The sequence below is a fragment of the Carettochelys insculpta genome, chromosome 15 (genome assembly GCF_033958435.1).
Source record: "Carettochelys insculpta isolate YL-2023 chromosome 15, ASM3395843v1, whole genome shotgun sequence".
NCBI lineage: Eukaryota > Metazoa > Chordata > Testudines > Carettochelyidae > Carettochelys > Carettochelys insculpta.
The window spans coordinates 6,845,640-6,869,217 of NC_134151.1; positions in this window are offsets into that span (position 1 = coordinate 6,845,640).

The following is a 23,578-nucleotide window of genomic DNA, read 5'->3' on the forward strand; positions in this document are numbered from 1 at the left end:
ACAAAGTAAATGTCAGCAACAGCACTGGGCTGTAATGCTGTACCCTTGGACTTGCCCCACTCTGTCCATGAACTGAAGCCCTGTAGCTCCCCAGCAGACCTGAAACTCCACACACACCCAGGCAGAGACTTGCCCTGCCCCACAACATGAGATATACCTGCTGGCCCCAGAAGCAGGATGTATCAAGTTTTCCTGAGGGCCCAAAGCAAGGCATGATGGGAACTGTAGTTCAGCTGATGGTCCCAGGGAGCTGCTTCAGTAGCTTTGGTGACCTCAGATTTATTTTAAATTAAATAAAAACCTGAAATTTTCACTTAAATCAGATGACACCAAGAGATGTGGCTTTACTGGGAGGAGGGGGCAGAGGAGGGGAATTATCACCAGTATTGCAGAAGAACTAAAGAGGGAGAGGACAGCTAGGTGGGGTAGAGGTGATAACTAAAGAACAGATATCTACAGAAAAGGTTTCATCTCATTGTACTCAGACATTATTTATGCCCGGAACCACACTAGCCTCTGGAGGTCTGGAAGGTGTTGCATGGTACAGCAATTGACTCCTTAGCAATAATTAATATTCTCCTCTCTGCACACTCACAGACGTGTGTATATTTCATTTATTCTGATTTCAACGCTTTGTCAAGACCTGGCTAAGGGTAGAACACTGGTTATAGCAGATACCTGGCTTCCACTGAAAAGGACAAGAATTGGTAGCACAGACATATAAGGGCAGAAAGTACATAGCTAAGAGGGATCAATCATTATTGCAACTGGCATTCAAGCATTCAAGATGAGGCTTTCATCCTTTCATGGCTGCTGTTCTCTGAGGGAGGGATAAAACACAGCTTGTGCCCTGTGTGGTATTTGTGGCCAGTGACACTGCACAATATCTTTGAAGAGGAATGGCTGCCAGCAGTATTGCACAACATACTTCAGTCATCATTGCTGCTCAGTGTTCATCTCCACTGCTGGCTGCCCGCTTAAGCACTACTGGGAAAAGGGATTTTAGGTACCTCATAGGAGAATGAGCCTGTGGAATTTCTTGTGTGTAATTAGACTTACGGTGTGAGAAAAAGGCATTTGTGGTTTATCTACTCTTATATTCTCTCTCTTCCTCTTTCTGCTGTACGTCATTACAAAATGTTAAATTCTAATGGAAGTGTGTGATGTAAGTTGAGCACTTCATGACAGCAGTGATAACTAAAATACAGTACATTATCACGCCCCTTCACTGTGTTGCTGAGGAGCAAGTTAACTGTTACCGTAAATGTGAGAGACAACACCATAAGTTGCTTAGCCTGAGGTTTCTTTGAAGCGGAGAAATGCAAAACAGGAAACACTTCACATGAGTACCAGTTCCGGTATTAGTCTGGCAGTTTACAAAGGTTCACAGAAACACAAGTGCAAGCAAATTAGTCTTGCCCTTTCTATGGGTCGACAGAGAAAAACACAGTGAAGGCATTTTCTGCCTTTCTCTGCCTACAACCAATATGGGCTATCACACTGCCAAAGTATTTAAACCTACAGGCTAAATAGTTTAATAAAATACACAGACAATCCCCCTAAAACACAAAACTAGAATTAAGTTTCGGAGGCATGATCCTGCATAAAATCTGAATTAAAAATTCAACAACTCCATAGATCATTTTCCCCATGTGCAAGTAGAATAAAGCACAAACATTAAAGTACTTTGTAAAAATAATCCTTAAATAATGTCTGATGATTGGTAGCAAGCTAATTACCATTACTGGGTATGATTAGTACGAGTCATATTCTTACAAAAGTAGCTGCCCCCTCAACACTAAACCCAGGGAATAAATCAGTTTATAGTTCACCTGTACTTAACTGAAATATTATCTATTAAAATAAGACAGAAATATTTTTGTTTTACTTTATTAGATAGTATTTCAGAAGGGACCTATGTTTATACTAAATCTTTACGTGACTGTTACCCTTTTGAAAGATTGCTCACATAGTGCAAAAGGCATGATAAGTGCACACAAAAATTATGAGCCATATTTCAAATTTAAACAGTGCTTCAGGGTCATGGTTATGCATAGTTGTGAATTCAATTTACTGTACCTCACCTCAGAGTTCAAACAATCTGAGTATGCAGGAGAATTTAAGCAATTAAGCGTTAGCGTCTGCCTAGAATCTTTCCTCCAACAAAATGGTGAAAGAAGAACTATTCAGACTCCACCATCCTTCTGAATTTCTGCTGAAGAAAGACACAGTGGCAGAACAACTCCTTTAGGAGGATCAGGAAGAAATGAGATCCTGTACAAAGATCATGCATTTAAAATAACAATATAGATTATTTAACATGGGTAGTTCTACAAATGGAGGATGAAATGAGATATACAACATATATCATGAGCATTTCTTAAATAAGGAGTTGTAAAGAGACTTTCATGTAGACTGCTGCTAACTTTCTCTGAACTAAAACAAAGAGAGAATATCTTGCTAAATTGGAAGACACGTCTCACCTTTCATAATTAAAGACTGATATTAATAGAAAATTCTAAAACTCTGCATTTCAGAGATCATTTCATTAATAGTGTTTTACAAATTAATCTTTGGAAGTAATGTATCAGAAAATGTAAATTCAGTTTGTTTCTAATGGCAAGAGTCTGTGTAAATATTGTATAAAAATTAGAACTAGGAAGAAAGATATTTGGACATTGTATATGTTGTGTTTTCTAGCATCCATTTATATGGGGCTACAAAGTTCATTCTGTGACAAAGTATTTAAGTTTGCAAATAAAGCTGGTCTGTATGTTTGAATGATCATCTTTTAAGATTATAAGTATTTTCTTTAATACAGAATTTGAAAAGCTTAGGAACAGTATATATTCTGTTTTATCCAATGTTTATTGTAAACATGTCATTTGCTAATATATCAATGAAGGCTTTTGAAGGGTCAGTTTGCCTTATTAAATTTTCATCTGAAAACAGAAGGGAGTTTGAGGCAATGTCCCAGTCTGTAATAAGGTTTGCCCCTTACATGAAAACTGCTGTGTAATTTCTAGCATGGCTATTCGTCATTGAGACTCAATATTTTCAAAGGGTTACCTTATCTATTGATTTAGTTTTGACTCCAAACAATTCATAGTATAGGGTAGGCTACTCTGTTTGTGTCCTCAAATAACGATGTATTCCATTGAAAAGATAGCAACATTCCATCATTGATTGGATATAAGAAACTTCTGATCAGTTATCCTGACATTAACAAAAAAATCCCCACACAATCTGAAGCTGTGATCGTACCATAATGTCTCCTGGTATGTGGTTCCAATGTCTAGCGTGCTTCCGAATAGTGAAAGGATTTGTATGTAATAATAGTATCTAGAGTCTGAAATGAAGATTGTAGCTCCATTGTACTAAACCGTTTTCAAACACATAACAAAAGTCATTCCCTACTCTGAAAACATTTGTCCATATTACATGGCTTTTAGCAATATGGCCATGTGAACAAAGATGTGTCATTACCAAGTCAGGCAGAGTAGCTGCTGTTTTTCAGCTCGTTTATAAACAAAATATTTCCACTGTTCTCCTGTCAACAATGCTCTCCACTGGCACTAGGTTCAGCAGAACTTCTGTTATTTGGGATGGTGAAGTTAGCAACTCTGAACAACAGAAGTTTTGTGGTTTAATTGCCAATGTAAACAAGTCACAATCCAAGTAAATAACACAAAGGCTATGATTATGGCTACACCAGAAGCATCTGTTGACAGGTGTTTCTGTTGAAAGAGATTCTCCAACAAAATGTCTGTTGTCAGAGTGCAGCCATATGCTAAAGTGGATTGAAAGAGCAATCTGCTCTGTCAACAGAATGGCCACACTGCCCAGACACTCTCTCAACAAAACAGCCAACCAGAAGCACAGCAGACAGGGCTGCCCAATGTCCTGGAGGCCCTGTCCATCTAGGAAGCCTCCCCTAGAGTGTCCACACAGCTTTTTTGTTGACAGAATCTGTCAACAAAGGCACTTTTCCAGAAGTGGGAGAGGCAGAAGGTTGTTGGCAGAAGTGCCGAGTTTTGTTGAGACTATCGACAAAATGCATTTTGTGTGTAGATGTACAGCGAGTTTTGTCAGCAAACTCCAGTTTTGTCCAAAAAAAAAAAATTCAGCAAGCGACTATGTCTGCCAACAAAGCACTGATTGCGTTTGCATTTGTGGCATAAGAACTTTTTCATTCATGGAGAGTTAGCATGCTTAAGTAGCTTCAAAAGACCAGAAGTTTGTTAATGAAGTGCAAGTATAGACACAAAGTCTATGTCTACACTAGACGGTTTGTAAACAAAACTGGCTTTGTTTACATGGAGCATCCAGGTTCCCAAGGCATTCTGTTGGCAGTAAATTGACACAATGCAGCACTTTTGTCAACAATCTTATCCCATTCCCCGGAAGGCATAACGCATCTGTCCACAGAGATCTGTGGGTAGAAAGCAGGGGTCCCTCTATCAACAGACAGGGCTTCCGGGACACTGGACAGCCCTGTCTTCTGTGCTTCCATGACCACTGGCTGCAATCTGTATCCAGAAGTTTTGTCGGAAGCTATCTTCTGACAAAACACTTCTGTTGACAAATCACTGTAATCTAGACATGGCCAAAGAGTAAGAAAAATAAAGCAAAACAAAACAAAAAAAAGAGACAGAGGGATAGAGTGGAAGTGATTTTTTGCTCAGTTGTGAGGATCTCACTGAGCAAAACCACAACTACAATATAAATTTATGATGTGGGATTCAGAGATTTCCTTTAATGGTTTACACAGATATTTTCTTTAACAAGACATAAAGCACAAAGCTGAAAATGTTCCTTCTAATAATCATCAATTCAGAAATCATTTAATACCTCAAAACACTCCACTTCCAGAGTAAAGTGCATAACACAGAGGTTTAATGCTACAACATAATTAAACATCATGGTACATTAGTGCCCATGATGCTATTATGACTTCCTGACATGAAGTGATTCCTTTTAGAAAATAAATAGTTTAAGTCATGCTGTATTTTCTCCATGTTAATGAAGGCCAGGATTCACAAAGTTACTTATGTGCCTCACTCCCTTTGAAACCAATGGGAGGGAAGTGCCTATCCATATTATGAAAGCCACACCAGGAGCTTATCCTTATATTTAGACTGCTAATTGGCAGTTAAAAGGTCTAATTCCCAACCTCAGATTGAGAACTGCCAGCCAGTTTGAACATTAACTCCTTGTGAGAACACCCTGAGAAATATATTCCAAGAAGTAGATAATGAAAAATATGAAGTAGATATTTTGATATCTGGAAGACAACACCAGTCAAACCACTAGTAAAATATCCTGTGGCCTGTGACCTTTCCCACTTCTAAGCAATGTATTTGGCTAATACTGTGATTTCTAAACCCACAGAACATTAGGCTTTATGACCTCACTTGTAATTTCATTTACTTCTGAGCCTCCACTGAAAGAGGTTACATTAGAAATATCCTGTATCTGCATGATATTTGACTGTTTGATTCATATGAACATATTTTTAAAAACAGTTACAGATAAAGTTGTTATGGAGTTCCTTGTATATTTAAATGATACTTTTCAGTTTAGTTATATTTTAAAATAGGTTCAAAAATGTCTGACACTATGGGCTTGTTTACATGCCCTTTGAAGGGGGCATGTAAACAAGCCTGAGCGGTAAATAACAGTGAGGTGCTGTGCTGCATACATACCACTTCACTGGACTAATTCTCACTGTGCAAACTTTGAAGTTGCTAACTTTGAAGAGCCAGCAAGCTGTCTAGCCATGAGCACTTGGAACTACCAGTGCAAATTCAAAGTGCCCTTACTCCCAAAATGTTTTGGAAGTAAGGGCACTTCAAAGTTGCATGGGTACTTCTAAGTGCCTGTGGCTACACAGTTTGCTGGTGCCTCAAAGTTAGCAACTTCATAGTTTGTGTGGTGAGAATTAGGCTAATGAGGTGGTACATACTCAGCACAGCACCTCATTACTATGCGCAGTTTGGGCTCATTTACATGTCCCCTTCAAAGGAGGGGGCTAGTGTAGACGTTTATATATTTAATGCACCTTAAGACAGAAAGATGTAATATTTAATGATAAGTGTATTTTACGTTGAAATTGGCTAATCATATTTTCACTGCTTACTGCACAAAACTATGTAGAACAGAAATAATTGCACTTTGCAGCAGCACTGCTAGCCAAATCTTCATTTTTACCTTGGGCTAATTCAGGCAACCAGCTATGGCTCACCATGATTAGGAAAGACATTCTATTCTGCAGAGGAAACCCTCTTAGTATTAAACCATTGTAAGTGTTGTTTCATTAACAAAAGGAGCACCTCACTCCTCTGAAATTCACTCCACCTTGAACGATACTTATATCTTGTGTTATGTTAGTAGCTCTCTGCCAATCATATCCCTTCTGCTTATGCAGGACCAGAGAAACACCTCAGCAAAAAACTAATAAAGAAACTGTATGTTCCGTAACACAGCCTTTATTTGATTTTGAGGAAGATTAATGATTTCTAACGTGTGAAAGATATTGAACTGATAAACTAGCTTTCAGAAACCGTCATATACTAATTTATGATTAAGCCACCAATAGAGGCACAATTCTTATACCATCCTTTTTTTGACCATTAAAAGCTACTTAAAGAATATTTATGAATGAAATCATTTTTGGATTTCACTACTCTGATCTCTTCTAATCCTCTTCAAGGACACCCATACCAAGGAAGATTATACATTATTTTTCCACTGAACCAACTGACATAGTTAAATCATTATTTAGGTTCTCATTAACTTTAACAATTTTTCTCTTAAACAAGTGTAAGCTTTACACTGGCAAAGGCATTTGAATGTGTAGTTTGACTGAACTTCCTCTGTCCTGTGTTGATTGGCCTTTTGGTCAACTGTTCCCTGCCATTTCTTCACCTCTCACCCTTTCATCTTCCCTTCAATATTTTCTCACCCTTCCTTCTTCTTTCCATGTAGTTTATTCCCTGCTAACTAAATCCAGTCCACCAAGAAATCCCTGAACTATCATTTGCTGCCTTCCAATCTTTCACTTTGATGCTGAGTTCTACCTCTTCTCCATTCTGTGTGTGTCTGGTTTATGCAGTCTGTAACTTCCATAGGGGAAGGGACTGTCCATTACTATTTGTTTGCATAGTTCCTAGCACTGTGGGGCACCATTCTTGTTTGGTCCTTAGGCCCTGCTATAAGAATAATAATAGACAGAGCTATGTTAGTGCTAAAAATAGAAACTGGCAAAGCTATTTGTCATTAGCACTAATCAATATAAGTTTCTCTCTTTTTTAATGGTCATTTTTAGAATTAATTTGAATATTTTACACGAACAATTTTCAGACTAAGGGCTGTTTACTTCAGATACTTGGTATTTACGATTTATATTGTTTAGTCACTTAGCAAAGTCACATAGTATTGTGTCTGCTCTGTGGTCAGACAACAGACTTTTTTAAATGGAAGGGTACTTCTGGAATGAGTTTTTGGCTACTTAGCCTGTGTCTACACTACAGAGTGTACAGAGGAGCAGCACTGACACAGCTGCACCTCAATAAGTATCCTAGTGTAATTGCTATAAATTGATAAGAGAGACCTCTCCATCACCTGCATTAATCCACCTCTAACAAGTGGGTGTAACTATAACAGTGGGAGAAGCCTTCCCACCAGCATAGTTCTGGCCACACTATTGCTTAGGTTGGTGTAACTTACATCGCTCGGAGGGTGACTTACTCATACTTCTGCAAACTTTCAGAATTTGCAAACATTTCCACTAATATCCAGGTTTTTTTTCCAAATACACATGTGCTATGTAACCCTTTGACTGTGAAGTCAGAATGAAAATTCAGCGTGGATCTGTATGGTGACAAGTATCAGAGAGGTAACTGAGTTAGTCTGTATCTTCAAAAACAACAAACAACAAGAGTCTTTTGGCACCTTATAGATTAACTGATGTTTTGGAGCACAAGCTTTTGTGGGCGAAGACCCGCTTTGACTCATGCATCTGATGAAGCGGGTCTTCGCCCACAACAGCTTGTGCTCCAAAATATCCGGTAGTCTATAAGGTACCACAGGATGCTTTTTTTGACGATGGATCTGTAGTTTCTCTGATTACTGCAGTGGGACCGACAACCACCATAGGTACTAAGGCAAGCTGGAGGGGGGCATGGGCAGCACTGTGCCCCTGGAAGGGGCAGGGTCAAGGTCCGTCAGCTCTTAGTGCTATTCAGATGATGGCACTTCTTCTTCCCGCCTCCGCCTTCCAGCTGTATGGAGCAAAGTAGCAGCAGTGCATCCTGAGTTCTGGGCCCCTTTGAAGTGCTGGACCCTGGTGCAACTGGTCCTTTCGTCCTACCCTGTCAGCAGGTTTGGATTACTGAGACAATATTATATTAACAAAGTTCAGGGAAAAAGGGGCATACTTAAAGTAACGCATTGCCAGATCGCATCCAAGCCATGTTCCTTTTTCCTGTAGCAGGCTGTGTTAACTGGGAAAACAGAGAGTGCACTGCCAGTGCACAACTCCTGACCATTGACTCTGGAGGCACAATGCCAACTTCATGTTCTTTGAGTTACGTTCAGGTACATATGGGAGTCACAGTGCTGGGACTAAACGGTGGACAGCCTACTTTGGAGTTAATCTTCTCCCCGTGATTTCTCAGGCTTCATAGCAAAAATGGCGAAATGTTGAGCCATTTTATTATTGTTTTGCACACTTTTAATAAAGAAAGTTTATTGGAAGAGATTTGGCAGGTCCTCTGGGGTTTTGCAGCTCAGCTTTCTAGAAAGCAATAAACATTGTCACAGGGTTCAACTAAACGCACAGATTCTCATTCTCTTTTGAGCCATGATCTTATCTTATATCACATTGAAATCTTACTTAATACCCTTCATCTGCATGGTTAGCCTTCACTGATATTTCTAGCTGTCCATAATTACAACTGGATCTTACCTGGTAGTGGGCAGACATGAAATACCCTCAGTTTAGTGGACCTCAAAGAGAGTTGAGTTCATTTCAGGATTTGTCCCATATGTAATTATTACAACATTCTCATTAAAAAGATATTGTATCCATAGCAATATCAGCACATTCATTGATCAACTGCGGAAAGTAGGGAAGCTTGCTAGGGTCAATGCAATGAGATATGATCTGACTGCAAGTGTTTTCTTATTTGCTAAAATCCATTTTATGCCATAGACGTAATGCCTAGAGACAGGCTAGATAGATTGCCGGTTGTAAAGAACAGAAACTTACAGCTGTTACATGACTTTTTCATTTAGGCTATGTCTACACTAACACACTACGTTGAAGTAGCCTATTTCAAAGTAAGGACATCGAAATAGGCTACTTCGACGCGTATCGTCTACATGTCCTCCAGGGCTGGTGCTGTTGACGTTCAACATTGAAGTAGCAACGGGGAACATTGAAAGGAGCCGTCCTGGAAGGAAACATGGAGCGTCCACACACGCAAGCACTCCCTGTGGAAATAAGGAGCCAGCAAAGCCCCAAGCCTCTTCGTTAAAGGGCCCCTCCCAGAAACACTTACCCTGCACAGCACGAGATCCACAGAGCCGACAACTGGTTGCAGACACCATGCACGCAGCATGGACCCCCAGCTGCAGCAGCAGCAGCCAGAAACCCTCAGCTAAGGGCTGCTGCAGGCGGTGACCATAGAGCCCCACAGGGGCTGAATAGAGCATCTCTCAACCCCTCAGCTGATGGCCGCCATGGAGGACCTTGCTATTTTGACGTAGTGGGAAGCAGATCGTCTACACACGCCCTACTTCGACGTTGAAGTAGGGCGCTATTCCCATCTTCAGATAGGAATAGCGATTTCGACATCTCACCGCCTAACGTCGATTTCAACATCGAAATAGCTCATGGCACGTGTAGATGCAACGCGTACTATTTCGATGTTGTGCCAGCTACTTCGAAGTAGCCGGCTACTGTAGACGCACCCTTACTGCCTTACATTCTTCAGTACATATATCATACCTTTGAATCATTAAGAAGAACATTTAGTAGTCTACCTTAAATTTACAATATTTTAATGTTCTGTTTGGGAAAACAAAAGAGCAGTCCTGTAGCACTTTAAAGACTAACAAAATAATTTATCAGGTGATGAGCTATTGTGGGACAGACCCACTTCTTCAGTTCTGGAAATTCCAGCTTTCAGATTTCATCTGTCCCATGAAAGCTCATCATCTAATAAATTATTTTGTTAATCTTTAAAGTACTACATGAATGCTGTTTTTATTTTGTGAAGATACAGACTAACACAGCTAGCTCTCTGTGATTGTTCAGGAAGGTGCTGTTATGATTTTTTAAATTACAGGTGTAATTGTTTGTGCCATAGGGCCAGAATAATTGGGTTTTGTAAAATGATAAAATAGCCTTCAGGAGGCATAATAGGAGATGCTGAAACAATTCTTCCTCATCAATTAATTTGTGGCATTTCCTTATAATTAGGATTTGTCATAGACTGAAAGTAATAATTAAATTTAAAATATAACTAAAATTTATTCATTGCAAGTACACTCAACCTGGCTGTGCAGATACAACAGTGTCATAAATTCCAAGTACAGGAATGCACTCTGGGCAAGTAATGTGATCTCTGAAAACATGAAAGGTAAAACTGCTGAAAAACAAAAGAAAAGCCACTAAAGGATCTTCATCTCATAACTACAATGTACAGAGTGGAGTGCAAGATGAACAGCAGAAATGTACTTGGACAAAAAGTGCAGGCAATTACTCCAAATGAGAAATTATACATGTAATAAATATCAAATTTAAGTAGTGCCAGTATCTTACTGGGAACCTGTTATCTGCTTCTTATTCTTTTATGACATTATATTTTTTTATCTTGTTTGAAGGGAAATCTCTGCCCACCTCTTATAATCTCCTTTTCTTTAAATACTGAAGATCAGAGTCCAATGGCTTTTCCTTTTATTCAACCAAGAAAACTACACAAAGTTTGGTAATCAGAATTTCTAGAGGTGGACTTTCAGGACACTCCCAAACCATCAATTACTGAAGTACAAATCTCCCCTTCAGTCTGTCTGGTAAAAATCATTGTGTTCGGTAACCACTCCCCCGTTCAGTTCTGTCTGTGTCCGTGTCTGTGAAGAAACCTTCTCTTTGGAGAAAGGCAGCATCATCCTCACATGGCATCAGAATCTGTGGCTGCATTTTCTCTTCATGCCAGACACCTATCACATCTTTTATCACCAAAATGTTGGGTTCTTTATCCAGTACATTGTGTGAAATTATCTCATTAGCGGGCCACTGGGTTGACCTATCTAGCTGCCAAGTCCTTTGGCATCCCAGCCTGCGCTTCACTTGTATGAAACCTGGGACAAATCTTGAGCCTTATCTTATAGGCTACAGCTACACTAGACAGTTTTGTTGACCAAACTCACAGAGCATCCACATTACAAATGAGTTCTATTAACAGTAAATCGATTGAATGCAGCACTTCTGTCAGTAGCATTCTGCCATTCTGCCAGGAGGCAAAACGCCTTTATCAACAGAATCTGTTGGCAGAAGGCCAGTGTGGATGCTCCACAGGTCCCTCTATCAACAGACAGGGCTTCTGGGACACCCGGCAGCCCTGTCTGCTGCGTTCCCTGTTGGCCGTTCTGTTGAGAGACCAGCCCGGCAGTCTGGCCACACTCTGCTGACAGAGCAGATTGACAGAGTGATCCCTTTTGGTGTGAACATGATTTGTCGATAGATCCGTTGACAGATTGCTGCAGCGTAGACGTAGCCATAGTGGCAGAGAACATCTGAGGCCATTGGTCCATGGCTGAATTTAAAATTTTATTTACGTGTATGTTTGCTTATGAACATACACACATATTGATTTAATCTGGAATAAGTCATTAAGTATACATATGTGATGATTTTGTTTGCATTTGCTCAAATCCAAAGACTAGGAATTTATAGGCTTATTTCAATAGATCCTTTTTATATTCTGAATTCATCAGTTTCAGCAATGCTGTAGTCAAGTCAACTCAAGAAGAACAAGCATACTATCAAGGAGGAGGTATAGCTCAGTGGTTTGAGCATTGGCCTGCTAAACCTAGGGTTACAAGCTCAATCTTTGAGGGGGTGATTTGGGGCAAATATATATATATTTAAAATAAAAAAAGGGGATGGTGCTTGGTCCTGCTAAGAGGACGGCAGACTGGACTCAATAACCTCCTGAGGTCCCTTCTGGTTCTATGAGATGTGTATCTCCATTTATTATTATTATTATTATTATTATTATATACTGCAATGGAAAATATAAATGTTTCACTTGTTAACATGTACCCGATACAGTACACAAAAACAGAACTTATAACATTAGGAGAAACAAGACAATCAGTCTTTGTCAGAAACACACCTTCATTCAGTGATAAATAAAGTGAGGTAACAAATAGTGAAAAGGGGATATAGTATGAGCTATACAGACGTACCTCAGTCACATGTCAGAACTTTCTTTTGTCTGAATGTTGTATATTGAGGAATTCAGTCTGCTAAATTGTTTAATTATGTGAGGATTTCAACATGAGAATGGAAAGCTCATCATAGTAATGCACACAAGAGACCTTTCAAATGCCGAAATGTCTAATAAAAACGTAATTCCTTTGCAAAGAAGGACAGACCAAGCTCATTAACTACTCAGATATAAAACTGATATGCAAACTAACTTCATCATATTAATAACATTTTCCCAATGTCCTAAAGTTTACTGATGAGACCCACTGTAGAGAAAAGCATATAATGTGTGCTTGAACGTGTCACAATTAAGCTCCCCTTGAGGTCTCTTCACAACCTAAGATGTCTAGACAATAATTAAAGTACTTATTAGCAACATTTCACATAATATTTGTAATATGCTAATGCAGAATGAGACACAATCCCCTAAACAATTAAGAAGGTGTTCAAGAAGGAACAACTGATGGTAAAAGAAAAAAAGAATTACAAGGTTTAAACTTTGTAAGACAGCAACAGCATCCATAAAAGTACTGTCCACTCCCTCCTTGCCCCTAATTCTAAATAATGGGTCATGAGAGATTTTCTTTATTTCCCTTTTCTTTAAGGACACAATTAAAGCTGGACTCCTTCTCACATGAAATCACAAACAGAATCTATATTCTGACTAAATACGATTTCCAGAAAGCAAGATCTTCTCATTTTATATCCTGTATCTTTTTGTGTTCCTTCCTCTTAACAAGCAGCTGCAGACATAAAGCAATCCCTCGACTTAATACCAGCTGACAGCAATTGCCCATCCCCTGGCTAAATAGGGTGATAAAAGGACCAATGCAATGTCACCAGGCCTATCAAATGCAACCACTCTCACATACTGTCACAGGAAGAAGTGATCTCTTAAGAAAAGCCCAGGCCCAGGTGAAGCTATAACAGATACACCCTCTGCTCCCATACACACACTTCCAGGTGGAGCAGTCAAGTAGCACTTTAAAGACTAGCAAAATAGTTTATTAGGTGAGCTTTCGTGGGACAGACCCACTTCTTCAGACCACAGCCAGACCAGAACAGTTGTGGTCTGAAGAAGTGGGTCTGTCCCACGAAAGCTCACCTAATAAACTATTTTGCTAGTCTTTAAAGTGCCACTTGACTGCTTTTTGTTTTGATGGTGTATAGACTAGCACGGCTTCCTCTCTGTTACTTTCCAGGTGGAGGTGATACTAAGGGTGACCAAATGAGGTAATAGCCTTAGGACAAGCATGTGCTCATAAAAAGCCATGAAGAATTCAGAGTGCAGATGGCTGTGAGAACTGGGGAAGGGCTCCAAGGAGATTTGTGTGGCCTAATGGATGCAAGGACAAGGCTCAGGGCAGGAGTCCGTAGTCAGAAGCTGGAGAGAAAGGGCATACTGGAAGAGAGGGAATAGTGAGCAGGGTGGCAGGCAAGTAGGGGTCCAAGGCAGGGCAGCACAGAGGCAAGGCTGGGGGCAAAGCAGGCTCAGCCACAGAGGTGGAAATGAACACCGAGAAGCCAGCAAACAAGCTGCTGCAGCAGGCCTAAGAGACTGCCATTTAGGCCCCTCTTACCCGTCAGGTGGCATCATCAGCCAGGCAGCAATACTGCCTAGAGATTAGCTCTGCTGCAGGCCCCGATTCCTGACAAATGACCTTACAGTTATCACTGTGTACACGGGTGGGAGAACCTAAGCAGAGCCCAGTATCAGAGAACAATCTTTTCATTTTGTGTCTGTCTCTGTGGATTCGAACACCCCAACGGGCTGGCTTCCTTTATGACTGGAGGGTTAAGTCCTTCAAACAACTGAACAGCAATTACTTTCTCAAGCCACACAGTGTAAGAACAATATTAGGACTCTTTGCTGAAAAGGCTGAGAAAAGGGATCCCATATTATCTCATTCTTCCCAGTCCTCTAGCCCCATTCAGTATTAAGAGCTCATAACTGAATTTTGGCAATTGAAATACCTCAGCTCTCTGCTTATCATTTTCCCGCCTTTGCTTTTAATCCACTCGATGCACTCTAGCAAATGGAGGGAGTGAGGCTTCTAATTTGAAGAGGGTTGAGAGCACTTGCTGAAGAAAAAAATCTTATATTTAACCTTTTAAGGCCTCTGTATTGCCTAACCTGTGAAAATCATTTAGTCTACAGATCTTTTCAATCCCTTTCCCTTGCTTCAATGGCTACCTTTTGTAGCTAATTTCTAAGGGAGTCAGGATTTGATGTCTGAAACATATTTTCTGAGAGAACTAACGTTAAAGGTATTTCCTGACAGGACTATTTTCAGAGTCAATGCTTTAACATATAAAAATAAAAATCAGAAAACGCCCCCTTTTGCAATGTAGCCTTTATTATGACCAACATCCCTCCTTTTCCTAAACGATCAGCATGTCATTATATTTATACTAAACAAAGCACTCCATTCTCAACTTTTATGTATTCTTTGCTTATACTTCTGGCTGCAAGTCCCTAATGGGATTCTACTATTTCCCTAATCTCATTACACATCTGAAATGTAATTCCTCAATAATTCTTCAGTAGTTCCAAAGTCTCATCAGTAATTATGGAGTACTAGAAATTCCTTAGTTGCAGGACTGCCTGGCATTCAGTACAGAAGCATATCCTGTCAGTGTCTGTGCATACCATCCTCACCTCCCAGTGAGGTCAATAGGCTGCACTATAACTAGTAGTCTCTTAACTATTATGCACACACCGTTACTATTCCTCAGAGGATTGACTAACAGTGCTATAAATGTAATAAAAAACCCAAATCATCTGTTTATTCCAAAAAGATGAACACCCAATTCATAAAAAGGACTTTACATAAGAATGACTTACAATTTGCTGCACAGCAGCTTCCCTAATGCATACCTTTATCACATGACCTTAGTCACTGTTCAGAATAGCTCAGAAAATCAGCTTTGTTCATCTGGGACTTTTTCACACATTGCTGAGATCCACTGGCAACTGCTGCTTCTATAACATACAGTTCTGCTGTGGGTTTTTGAAGGTTTTGATTAGGACTGAAAATTTAAGTCTTATTTAGCCATAGACCCTGTAGAATGGAGGCAGCAGCAATAACCACTTCATTGTCCCCCCTAATTAATTAGCTGCATCTGCACACCACCCCCCACCCCTTAGGAAGGGACATGCAAATATGTCAGATCAGAAATGCACATGAGGCATAGATTTAAATATGTCATGCCTCATTTGCATATTCCCATGTGATCTGGCTTCCCAAAGAGACATTTCCAGAAGCCAAAGCAGCCATATGGACAGAAATCCTTCAAAAGGAAATCCTCATTTCGAAAGCACCCTTCTTCCTGAGAAAAATCAGGACGGCTACGTCTAGACTAGCAAGTTTTTTCAAAAGATTTTTTGAAAGAAGGGGGCTCTTTCAAAAGATCTTGCAGAGTATCTACACATAAAAAGCCTTCTTTCAAAAGTAAATCAAAAGAACATGGCACTCCTTTCAATAGCGCTTATCTACACGCCTCCAGCTTCCATCCAGGGCATAGAACACGATCCATTGTTTACAGCCAAGCACTAAGGTACAACCGTATTTGCTCTGATCCATCAGACAGAGACAAACAATTACAAAACCTTTACCAAGCTCTCCTCAAACTACAATACCCACCTAAGGAAGTGAGGAAACAGATTGATAGAGCCAGACGGGTACCCAGAAGCCACCTGCTACAAGACAGGCCTTGCAAGGAAAACGAGAACACCACTGACCATCACATACAGCCCCCACCTAAGGCCTCTCCAGCACATCATCAGTGATCTGCAGCCCATCCTGAACAACAATCCTTCACTCTCACAGATCTTGGGAGGCAGGCCTGTTCTCGCTTACAGACAGCCTGCCAACCTTAAACAAATCCTCATCAGCCACTACAAATCACAAACCAGTGACTCTAGGCCTGGAACCAGCCCCTGTAACCGTCCTCACTGCCAACTCTGCTCATATATCTACACCAGTGACATCATCACAGGACCTAACATCAACTATACCATCAAGGGCTCCTTTACCTTCACATCTACTAATATAATATATGCCATCATGTGCCAGCAATGCCCCACTGCAATTTACATGGGCCAAACTGGACAGTGTCTCCATAAAAGAATAAATGGACATAAATCATACAACAGGAACAGTAATATACAGAAGCCTGTGGGAGAACATTTCAATCTCCCTGGACACTCAGTGGCAGATTTAAGGGTGACAGTTCTTAAACAAAAAAATTTCAGAGATCAAATGGAGAGAGAAATCTCTGAGCTGCAATTTATTTGCAAATTAGACTCCATTAACCATGGATTAAGCAGAAACTGGGAGTGGCTTGCAGCTTACAAAGACAGTTTCTCTGCTTTGGGTGTTGATAGCTCCCCATTAGATGCTGACATTGCTCCTTGAAGGCCCCGAGGAGCTGGTCCCAAACCAGGTATGCCCATGGGGGAAATAGCCCAGGAACAGCAGCCCCTGATTTGGTTGAGGAAATGGAAGTGAGCTAAGTCTGTGTTTTGCAGTCAGGCTCCCTGCTGACCTAGTGGCCACTAGGCTGCCACTTTTAGGGCCCTGGGCTGGGATGCAATGGAATGGGTGAGCCTGTGTCCCCATCAGGCCTGAGTACCTAAACTGCTTGCTGCCCTGCCTGCACAAGGGCGTAGGTGTATAGCCTGTTTATGTGGCCTGTGCAGAGGCCTGAGCGCCTGGACTGCTGCTGCCCTTCCCTGAACTTTGGCCTTGACCTGTTTCCTGCTTGTTAGGCCTGAGCACAGGCCTGAGACCCTGGACAGGCTGTTGCTCTGCCCAGAAGCAGGCCCTGGCCCAGACTTTTAACCTGCTCTGCTTGCTCATAGTGAGGCAGGGTTGCTTCCTTCTCTCCCTGGCTGGGATCGAGAGGCTGGCCTGATCCAGTACAAGCCCAAACGTGGAATTCATACAAAATCTCAGTATGAGGTTTTTTACATATAACTAGCAGAGGTACCCGGTGTTGCTCGGCTCTTTAACCGAAGTAGTTTTTTTTTTAAAAATAAATGAAAAATGTACATGCTTTTTCCATTGATAGTGTTTTTCAAAAATGAGGAAAAAGGAACGCTAGAGTGAAGGTTCAGGGTGAACAGAAGTAGGGGAGTTGGTGGCTTAGGATAGAGTTTTGTGGGGGTTCCGACAAGGGATGGGGGTGCAGAAGTCAAGGTAGGTGGGGAGGTGCAGAAATTAGGGCAGGGCTCTCCGGACAGGGAGCTGGGAGGTGGAAGAGGGTTTGCTAGGGACACCTGTTGTGGTGATGGTGACTCCACTACAGTGGCAGCTCTTCCCAGGAGTGATCCAGAAGCTGGCCAGACTCGGGGGGCTGCCTCCAGTGCCCTCTGAAGGCTACATCCTGCTGTGGGACCAGGCTCCGGGGCCTGCCCCTCCCTCCTGAAGACTCCCACCCCCATCCACAGGGTTGAGGGTCTGGGGACTGCTCCCAGCCTCTGCTGGCCCCCATTTGGTCGGCAGGCTATGTGTGGGGGAGGCTCTTTGAGCTACCTCTAGCCTCCAGAGAGCTCCCCCTCCTTGGCAGCCTGCATGCTGTCCGGGGAACCAGGCCCCAGGGGGCTGCCCCACTCGTCAGCTGTCCCCTGCTCCAGCAGCCATCCTGCAGGCTATCTCAGGGGTGGGGGAGGTGAGGTTCTGGGGGCTGCCATGGCCTCCAGCATTCCCTCCTGTAGACTGCAAGTTGTCAGGGGGCTTCCCCTCCCTCTAGCATCCCCCCTCTGCAACCTGTATGCTCCCCATTGGGGTGGCAGGAGGCTCTGGGTTTGAGGCAGAGGAACTACTAACCCAGTCTTTGCGGCAGGCAAGATGGCAGAGCCCCAGCCCTGGTGGCCTCTCTCTTGGTGTACAGCTGCCCCCCAGTGGCCACTCTCAGTACCACTTACCTCCTGTCTGTTCCTCCCTTTCACCTCCAACCTCCTTCTGTCACCTCCCTTTTCATGTTCTGTGAAATCCTGGGACTTCACACACTTCCCACTTTGCAGGCACAACCAAACCCAGAGCATGGTTTAAGTTATGGTAAGAGGAAGCTGAATATCAAATGTTGTGGTCATATCTCTTACCGTTTCAGAGGTAACGAGGGGTCCTGTGGCACCTTTATAGACTAACAGAACTGTATGAGCATACGCTTTTGTGGGCAAAGACCCACTTTGTCAGACGCAGGTAGTGGAAATTTGCAGAGGCAGGTATAAATAGGCTGTAAATAGTAAATAAAACATTTAAGAGGCATTCTTGAACGAACATAACAGTGACTGAAATATATATGCAGATAAATCAACTTGGTGTGCATTACTCAATAATGCACATTCTTTAATGCATAAACAACCTTATAATATATTTTAAAACCTGCTGTTTTTTGTTTTGCGGCTCAAATTTGACCAAATAGATGCACTTACTGAAGAGCTCAAGAACTTACGTGACTGCTGCTGGAGCTAGTCTCCATAGCATGTGTGTGCATATTTATGCAAGTGCCAATATTCTGGTAAGAAAATAGATTGCACAGAACCCAGGAAATAATGAAAATGAATAGGTTGAGCAAATTATGACCCTTCGTGAAGTCTGTGATAAGGTAGCGGTTTGAGTTGTGGACTTAAACCAGTCTGGGAGACTATTAATTTTGTACTTGTGAAAGAGAAGGTTATGATAACAGACCACATAGTTATTTTAGCATGCTTATATTTACAAGAGCATGCATAATAGCGATCACTCAATCTGTCTCTTAAAGGGAGAGAACAAGACAGGATGAAAAGAATCTGCATTATGTTTCGTGGCACCATGAGAAGTTAATTACGCTTTCAAAAATCTTGGTACAGCCAAGCATCCAAGATGACTGTGCACAAACAAAAACTCCTTTAAACTGTGGTTCTGTTCTGCAAAGATTGTACCTTATTATTCAATAAATATGTTACCTGTAGTTACTCAGCATCATATCTGCTCGTTTTAATCATTAGAATACATTTTATTATGTTTTTTCTCTGCATGACCAGTACATGAGCTGTATTTTATTTTTGCTTGTGCATAACCAACAGAATTATTAATTAAAATCCAGTGGTAGATGGTTTTTTTATTGTTGGTAAGGTAATAGCTAAAATGAACTCCCTGTGCTGGTGAGCCAAAAACAATCCTTTTACTTGCAACCTGGTGAACATGTTTGATCTGGGGAGTGCCTGAGAGATGATAAATATGGAACTCCACATTTTAGAGTCACTTTAGGGAAGAAAACTGCATTTTGAAAGAAATGAACTAAAAATTGTGAAGAGAGGTTGTAACACACTAGTCCAATACTTAGAGTGGGAAAATATCAGTGTGGGATACTCCCTTTCACACTCGGCTTTATCTGTCTTGCCTCAGTACGCATCAGTAAGGGCAGGGCTACATATACCTAGAGATCTGCACTGCAGCAGTTGATACCCTCGGGGGTTGATTTAGTGGGTCTGATAAAAACCTGCTAAACCAACTACCAATCACTCTCTCATTGTCTCCTGTACTCCACCAGAACAAGAAGTGCTAGGGACGTTGCTGGGAGAGTTTCTTCCCTCAATCCCCTTCAGTGGAGACCCTGCAGTAACTTAACCTAACATTTATCAGCTCTAGCTACACTAGTCATGAAATTGGAGCTGCGTACCTTAGGCCAACATTGCCCACAGTATAGATCTGTCCTAAGAGAAAGGATTATAGAATATCATCAAACCCTTTATTTTGAGCACATCACCATACTTTAAAGTAGCCACTACCATTGCATCATCCTAGACTCTTAATGCCACCCTGCATTATCTGAGGTAACAGAATTTTCCCGTAAATAAAGAAATAGACATAGTCAAGTAATATGCTCCACTACCTTGGGAACAATGCCCAGATGCTTTGTATATTGGACAGACTTCTAACTCCCTTAGACAAAGGGTTAATGGGCACAAAACAGACATCAAAACACTCCAGATCCACAAACCAGTTAGTCAACATTTTAATGGAATGTGGCATTCTAATAATGACCTAAAGGTCTGTGTGTTACCGAAAAAGAAAAGAACTTTTGCACCATTCTTCAAAGGGAAGCAGCCGAGCTGGTTTTTATATTCAAATTCGGCACATTAACACATGGTTTAAACCGGGACAGGAACTTTCCTATAGGGGCTCGTCTGCATACTTGGCTTAATCTAATTCTTGACCTCCCCCACCCCTGCCCCTCCACTCTCTGATTTGCTCACCTTGATTATCTTTTTGTGATTTGTCCTCCTTGCTTACTGTTTTTGGTTCTCTGTGCCTTAAATATTGAGTCTGTTCTGGTCTGGCTATGGTCTGAAGAAGTGGGTCTGTCCCACGAAAGCTCACCTAATAAACTATTTTGCTAGTCTTTAAAGTGCTACTTGACTGTTTTTTATTTTGATAGTGTATCGACTAGCACAGCTTCCTCTCTGTTACTACCTTGGGAACACGTGGCCTATCAAGTTACTGCGGTGATACCAAAGAGAGTGTGCTTTGTTTCTTTTCCAGTGTTCAGTTTCTTACTTAGGTTTGCATTAAATGAACAATTTCTTAATTTAGTTAGTCAGAGATTTGTTTTAAGTTGTTTTTTGAAGATTACATCATTTGGCATATACACAATAATAAAAGACACATGCTAATTAAACAACATTAGTAATTAATCAGGTGATTTGATATCGCTTAAAGGATTTAAACATGCACCACAAGAAAAAAGAAGTTTGTACCCAAATAAATAGGGTGTTTTATCACTTAAGAGCAACAAACTTCAACTGTGTTGGAATGAGGTGTTGGGGGGGACTGTGAGCTCCGTAATCCAAGACTCTGAATGAAAAGCCACCTATCTCGTGCAATCTGGAGTGCCTAATTCACACATGCCAGCTAATCTCAACCATAAGAGTAGAATGTGAGAAGAATGGCAGACTCACTTCCTATTGGTGGCACAATGCAAAACAATAATTATTGGCATTGATTTATGATGTCAGAGAATAGGAAGGAAGATAAAAATGCGCTTGTTCAGGATTTGGGTTTTAAGGCACTCCACTTCAGGAGTCCTGAATGGAAATGCATATGGTAGATATGTGCTCTAGGGAACTGATTTAAAAAACAGCATATGTAATTATTGTGCTCTATATGACAAAGGAATGCAAGAAGCCAAAAATCAATAGCCTGAATACCAGAGATGCCCTGACATGCTCTGTCTTTGCAGATGATCTCACTCACAAACTGGAACACAAACCTGACCAACAAACCCTTGATGAAACATGGTCCATGCTGGGAGATGCAATATACGAATGTACCAAATCTGCCTTTAGAGTACGTAAATTTTCTAACAAAGACTGGATCAATGAAAATGCTGACATTCTTAGGACTCTTCTTGAAGAAAAACACAAGGCACATCTGAATAACATAAAGAACCCATCTCAAAGCACAAGAGATCAACTTCAACTTGCTAGATCTGTTCTTCAGAGATAATGCAGATAGTGTATGAACAAGTATTGGGCCTATCTCTGTTCTAATATTCAAAAGGCATCTGATTTGGGCCACTTGAAAACCATGTAAGATGGACTGAAGAAACCACTCAGACCAAATATTACTAGAATTGCCACACTGAAGCATTTAAATGGACAAGTGATCATAGCCAAAAAGCTGCAAATGTCCAGATGGTTGGAATACTATTCAAATCTTTATTCCCAGAAGCATACAATACAACTGAACTTGACAACCGCATCCCAACTCTTCCAGAAATGTCTGACCTAGATATAGAGTCTACAGAGGAGGAACTTTCTCAAGCTCTTGATGCTCTCTCCAACGGAAAAGCGCCAGGAAGCGACAGAATCCCATCTGAAGTCCTGAAGGCAAACAAGGCAGTGCTCTTCCCCTTCCTCTATGATTTACTCCTAAAATTTTGGAGAGCAAGAGATGTCCCACATGACATGAAGGATGCAAACATCATCACTCTCTATAAAAAAAAGGCTACAAGTGTGACTGCAACAACTACAAAGGCATCTCGTTACTGAGCATCACAGGTAAAGCATTTGCCTGTGTCATTCTCAAACACCTGCAAAAACTCACAGATCGAGTCTATCCAGAAACACAATGTGTCTTCAGGGCTGGCAGGTCAACAATGAACATGATTTTCTCATTTCAACAACTACAGGAAAAAATGCAGAGAACAAGGAAAACCATTATTCATAGCATTTGTGGATTTAATAAAAGCATTTGACAGTTAGTAGATCAGGATTACACAGAATATTAACCAAGACTGGCTGCCCACCAACCCTACTTAAGCTCATAACACCCTTTCATGAAAACATGAAAGCAACAGTGCAATATGATGGATCTACATCGGAACCATTTACAATGAACCGCAAACAAGGGTGTGCTTGTTCTTCCCCCACCCTCTCTGGCATATTTTTCTCAGTTCTACTAAATTGCGCATTTCAAAACTCACACATCGATGTATTTCTCTACACAAGATTAGATGGCTCTCTCTACACCCTGGCAAGACTCAATGCCAAAACTAAGGAGGGCTCTGGGATAAGCCTGGTCTGGGATGTGAAGTGCCACAGTTGGTGCAAAGTGTGGGCTCTGGGAGTGCATTTGGGTGCAGGAGGGGGCACAAGAGGGGAAGCAGGGGATTGAGGTGCAGGCTTCGGTCGGGTGGCACTTTCTTCAGTCAGCAGCACAGCGGGGCTAAGACAGGCTCTCTGCCTGCTCTGCATTCCATGCAGCTTCTGTAAGAGGCCAGATTGCCCCTGCAGCTCCTGGGGTGGGCCACGGTGCTCTTTACTGTGCTCCTGCTCAGTCATCACCCCCACAGCTCCCACTGGCTGCAATTCCTGGCCAATGGGATTGGCAAGGGGAGTGCCTATAGGAGATCCTCTCTCCCCACTAGGTGGCACAGGAATGTGCCATGAGGCCAGGGCAGGCAGGGAGCCTGCCTTAGACCCACTGTACCAGCAGACTTTTAGTGGGTTACAACCTTCCAGATTGGCTTCAGTAGCTTCCAGGAGATTGGGCCCACTTACAGGAGACTCCAGGAGATCGGAGTGGTGTA